Source organism: Oncorhynchus gorbuscha, linkage group LG14 (genome assembly GCF_021184085.1).
Source record: "Oncorhynchus gorbuscha isolate QuinsamMale2020 ecotype Even-year linkage group LG14, OgorEven_v1.0, whole genome shotgun sequence".
Classification (NCBI taxonomy): domain Eukaryota; kingdom Metazoa; phylum Chordata; class Actinopteri; order Salmoniformes; family Salmonidae; genus Oncorhynchus; species Oncorhynchus gorbuscha.
In genome coordinates this window covers 81436052-81442700 of record NC_060186.1, presented here as the reverse complement: position 1 = coordinate 81442700, position 6649 = coordinate 81436052, and the positions used below count along the sequence as shown (strand labels likewise).

Genomic DNA, 6649 nt, shown 5'->3' with positions numbered 1-6649 from the left:
TGCTCGGAGATCAAGACATCTGGAAAGTTTGATAGGGACTATAAAGGCCTTTCAACAAGGCCTATCGGGGCCTGATCACCCCACCACCCCATCACCCCACCACCCCATCACCCCACCACCCCACCACCCCATCACCCCACCACCCCATCACCCCACCATCCCATCACCCCACCACCCCACCATCACCCCACCATCCCATCACCCCATCACCCCACCATCCCATCACTCCCATCACCCCACCATCCCCCCACCATCCCATCACCCCACCATCCCATCACCCCATCACCCCACCATCCCATCACCCCATCACCCCACCATCCCATCACCCCACCATCCCATCACCCCATCACCCCATCACCCCACCATCCCATCACCCCACCATCCCATCACCCCACCATCCCATCACCCCACCATCCCATCACCCCACCATCCCATCACCCCATCACCCCATCACCCCACCATCACCCCCACCATCCCATCACCCCCATCACCCCACCATCCCCCCACCATCCCATCACCCCACCATCCCATCACCCCATCACGCCACCATCCCCCCACCATCCCATCACCCCATCACCACCATCCATCACCCCACCATCCCATCACCCCATCACCCCACCATCCCATCACCCCACCATCCCATCACCCCATCACCCCACCATCTCACCCCACCATCCCATCACCCCATCACCCCACCACCACCTCCCACCATCCCATCACCCCACCATCCCCCACCATCCCATCACCCCATCACCCCCACCATCCCATCACCCCATCACCCCATCACCCCACCATCCCATCACCCCACCATCCCATCACCCCACCATCCCATCACCCCATCACCCCACCATCACCCCACCATCCCATCACTCCATCATCCCATCACCCCACCATCCCATCACCCCACCATCCCACCATCCCATCACCCCATCACCCCATCATCCCATCACCCCATCACCCCATCACCCCACCATTCCATCACCCCACCATCCCATCACCCCATCACCCCACCATCCCATCACCCCACCATCCCATCACCCCACCATCCCATCACCCCATCACCCCATCACCCCACCATCACCCCACCATCCCATCACCCCATCACCCCACCACCCCATCACCCCACCATCCCATCACCCCATCACCCAACCATCACCCCACCATCCCATCACCCCATCACCCCATCACCCCACCATCCCATCACCCCACCATCCCCCACCATCCCATCACCCCATCATCCCATCACCCCATCACCCCACCATCCCATCACCCCATCACCCCACCACCCCATCACCCCATCACCCCATCACCATCACCCCCATCAACCCATCAACCCACCATCCCATCACCCCACCATCCCATCACCCCACCATTTCCCCACCATCCCATCACCCCACCATCCCATCACCCCATCACCCCATCCCCCACCATCCCATCACCCCATCCCCCACCATCCCATCACCCCATCACCCCATCACCCCACCATCCCATCACCCCACCATCCCATCACCCCACCATCCCATCACCCCATCACCCCACCATCACCCCACCATCCCATCACCCCACCATCCCATCACCCCATCACCCCACCATCCCATCACCCCACCATCACCCCACCATCCCATCACCCCACCATCCCATCACCCCACCATCCCATCACCCCATCACCCCACCATCACCCCACCATCCCATCACTCCATCATCCCATCACCCCACCATCCCATCACCCCACCATCCCATCACCCCACCATCCCATCACCCCATCATCCCATCACCCCATCACCCCATCACCCCACCATCCCATCACCCCACCATCTCATCACCCCATCACCCCACCATCACCCCACCATCCCATCACCCCATCACCCCACCATCACCCCACCATCCCATCACTCCACCATCCCATCACCCCACCATCCCATCACCCCATCACCCCACCATCACCCCACCATCCCATCACTCCACCATCCCATCACCCTACCATCCCATCACCCCATCACCCCACCATCACCCCACCATCCCATCACTCCATCATCCCATCACCCCACCATCCCATCACCCCACCATCCCACAATCCCATCACCCCATCACCCCATCATCCCATCACCCCATCACCCCATCACCCCACCATTCCATCACCCCACCATCCCATCACCCCATCACCCCACCATCCCATCACCCCACCATCCCATCACCCCACCATCCCATCACCCCACCATCCCATCACCCCATCACCCCACCATCACCCCACCATCCCATCACCCCATCACCCCACCACCCCATCACCCCACCATCCCATCACCCCATCACCCAACCATCACCCCACCATCCCATCACCCCATCACCCCACCATCCCATCACCCCACCATCCCCCCACCATCCCATCACCCCATCACCCCATCACCCCACCATCACCCCACCATCCCATCACCCCATCACCCCACCACCCCATCACCCCATCACCCCACCATCCCCCATCACCCCACCATCCCCCATCACCCCATCAACCCACCATCCCATCACCCCACCATCCCATCACCCCACCATTTCCCCACCATCCCATCACCCCACCATCCCATCACCCCATCACCCCATCACCCCACCATCCCATCACCCCACCATCCCATCACCCCATCACCCCATCACCCCACCATCCCATCACCCCACCATCCCATCACCCCATCACCCCATCACCCCACCATCCCATCACCCCACCATCCCATCACCCCATCACCCCACCATCCCATCACCCCACCATCCCATCATACCACCATCCCATCATCCCACCATCCCATCACCCCACCATCCCATCACCCCATCACCCCACCATCCCCCACCATCCCATCACCCCATCACCCCACCACCTCCCCACCATCCCATCACCCCACCATCCCCCCACCATCCCATCACCCCCATCACCCCACCATCCCATCACCCCACCATCCCATCACCCCACCATCCCATCACCCCATCACCCCACCATCACCCCACCATCCCATCACCCATCATCCCATCACCCCACCATCCTCATCACCCCACCATCCCACCATCCCATCACCCCATCACCCCATCATCCCATCACCCCATCACCCCATCACCCCACCATTCCATCACCCCACCATCCCATCACCCCATCACCCCACCATCCCATCACCCCACCATCCCATCACCCCACCATCCCATCACCCCATCACCCCATCACCCCACCATCACCCCACCATCCCATCACCCCATCACCCCACCACCCCATCACCCCACCATCCCATCACCCCATCACCCAACCATCACCCCACCATCCCATCACCCCATCACCCCATCACCCCACCATCCCATCACCCCACCATCCCCCCACCATCCCATCACCCCACCATCCCATCACCCCATCACCCCACCATCCCATCACCCCATCACCCCACCACCCCATCACCCCATCACCCCATCACCCCACCATCCCCCATCAACCCATCAACCCACCATCCCATCACCCCACCATCCCATCACCCCACCATTTCCCACCATCCCATCACCCCACCATCCCATCACCCCATCACCCCATCCCCCACCATCCCATCACCCCATCCCCCACCATCCCATCACCCCATCACCCCATCACCCCACCATCCCATCACCCCACCATCCCATCACCCCACCATCCCATCACCCCATCACCCCACCATCACCCCACCATCCCATCACCCCACCATCCCATCACCCCATCACCCCACCATCCCATCACCCCACCATCACCCCACCATCCCATCACTCCACCATCCCATCACCCCACCATCCCATCACCCCATCACCCCACCATCACCCCACCATCCCATCACTCCATCATCCCATCACCCCACCATCCCATCACCCCACCATCCCATCACCCCACCATCCCATCACCCCATCATCCCATCACCCCATCACCCCATCACCCCACCATCCCATCACCCCACCATCTCATCACCCCATCACCCCACCATCACCCCACCATCCCATCACCCCATCACCCCACCATCACCCCACCATCCCATCACTCCACCACATCCCATCACCCTAACCATCCCATCACCCCATCACCCCACCATCACCCCACCATCCATCACCCAACACCATCCCATCACCCTACCATCCCATCACCCCATCACCCCACCATCACCCCACCATCCCATCACTCCATCATCCCATCACCCCACCATCCCATCACCCCACCATCCCACAATCCCATCACCCCATCACCCCATCATCCCATCACCCCATCACCCCATCACCCCCACCATTCCATCACCCCACCATCCCATCACCCCATCACCCCACCATCCCATCACCCCACCATCCCATCACCTCACCATCCCATCACCCCACCATCCCATCACCCCACCATCACCCCACCATCCCATCACCCCATCACCCCACCACCCCATCACCCCACCATCCCATCACCCCATCACCCAACCATCACCCCACCATCCCATCACCCCATCACCTTGCCGTCCCGTCACCCCACCGTCCCCCACCATCCCATCACCCCCATCACCCCATCACCCCACCATCACCCCACCATCCCATCACCCCATCACCCCACCACCCCATCACCCCATCACCCCACCATCCCCCCATCACCCCACCATCCCCCATCACCCCATCAACCCACCATCCCATCACCCCACCATCCCATCACCCCACCATTTCTACCATCCCATCACCCCACCATCCCATCACCCCATCACCCCATCACCCCACCATCCCATCACCCCACCATCCTATCACTTGCATCACCCCATCACCCCACCATCCCATCACCTCACCATCCGTCACCCCATCACCCCATCACCCCACCATCCCATCACCCCACCATCCCATCACCCCCATCACCCCACCATCCCATCACCCCACCATCCCATCATACCACCATCCCATCATCCCACCATCCCATCATACCACCATCCCATCACCCCACCATCCCATCACCCCATCATCCCATCACCCCATCACCCCATCACCCCACCATCCCATCACCCCACCAGGGTCAATAGGGTTTATAGACTGATGCATTGTTATCTAGTGAAGTTATCGTTTACATTTTGTACAGTGAGTGAGTGCTAGGATTTGCACCTGTGTTTTTGTTTTTGTGCAATTGTCTGTTCTCTCTCTCTCTCTCTCTCTCTCTCTCTCTCTCTCTCTCTCTCTCTCTCTCTCTCTCTCTCTCTCTCTCTCTCTTTCTTTCTATACCCCTCCTCTCTCTCTCAGGCAGATGGGCCCAGTAGACGGCGATAACAGGTGCCTCTGTGTGTATGTCTGGGGTTCTGCTTGTGGCTGTAAATGGAGAAATTCCTAATGTGAAAGTCTGCTTCTGTTTCTGGACTCTCAGTCTTCACCTCCCCTCTTCCTGCCTACACACACACACACACACACACACACACACACACACACACACACACACACACACACACACACACACACACACGCACGCACGCACGCACGCACGCACGCACGCACGCACGCACGCACGCACGCACGCACGCACGCACGCACGCACGCACGCACGCACGCACGCACGCACGCACACACACACACGCACGCACGCACGCACGCACGCACGCACGCACGCACGCACACACACACACACACACACACACACGCACGCACACACGCGCGCACACACACACACACACAAAGCTGAGAGACACAGTACAACTCAGACAGCCAGCCAGCCAGACAAACCCAGCTAACCAACCAACCAGCCAACCAGCCAGACAAACAGCCAACCAACCAACCAGCCAGACAGCCAGACAAACAGCCAACCAACCAACCAGCCAGACAGCCAGACAAACAGCCAACCAACCAACCAGCCAGACTGCCCAGCCAACCAACCAACCAGACAGCCAGACAGCCAGCCAACCAACCAACCAACCAGCCAGACAGCCAGACAAACAGCCAACCAACCAACCAGCCAGACAGCCAGCCAACCAGCCAGACAAAACCAACCAACCAACCTGCCAGACAAACAGCCAACCAACCAACCAGCCAGACAAACAGCCAACCAACCAACCAGCCAACCAGCAAACCAACCAGCCAGACAGCCAGCCAACCAACCAACCAGCCAACCAGCAAACCAACCAGCCAGACAGCCAGCCAACCAACCAACCAGCCAACCAGCAAACCAACCAGCCAGACAGCCAGCCAGCCAGACAAACAGCCACCCAGCAAACCAACCAGCCAACCAGCAAACCAACCAGCCAGACAGCCAGCCAGCCAGACAAACAGCCAGCCAACCAACCAACCAACCAGCCAACCAGCAAACCAACCAGCCAGCCAGCCAGCCAGCCAGCCAGCCAGCCATACAAACAGCCAACCAACCAACCAGCCAACCAGAAACCAACCAGCCAGACAGCCAGCCAGACAAACAGCCAGCCAACCAACCAGCCAACCAGCAAAACCAACCAGCCAGACAGCCAGCCAGCCAGAAAAACAGCTAACCAGCCAACCAGCCAACCAGCAAACCAACCAGTCAATCCTAACCTAACATAATTTTGTTAAAATAATCCTTCAGCAAACGGAGTTGATTATTGTCTTTCTGTGGGGTAAGCTGTGGGGCCTGACTCCTGTCTTCTGTGGGGTAAGGTGTGGGGCCTGACTCCTGTCTAGAATTGGACAT

General features: G+C 60.0%; 1 protein-coding gene across 1 annotated transcript in view; it reads left to right on the top strand.

The window, feature by feature from the left end:
- The window catches only part of aldh8a1 (aldehyde dehydrogenase 8 family, member A1), a 47275-nt gene that overhangs the window by 23926 nt on the left and 16700 nt on the right, over positions 1-6649 (top strand).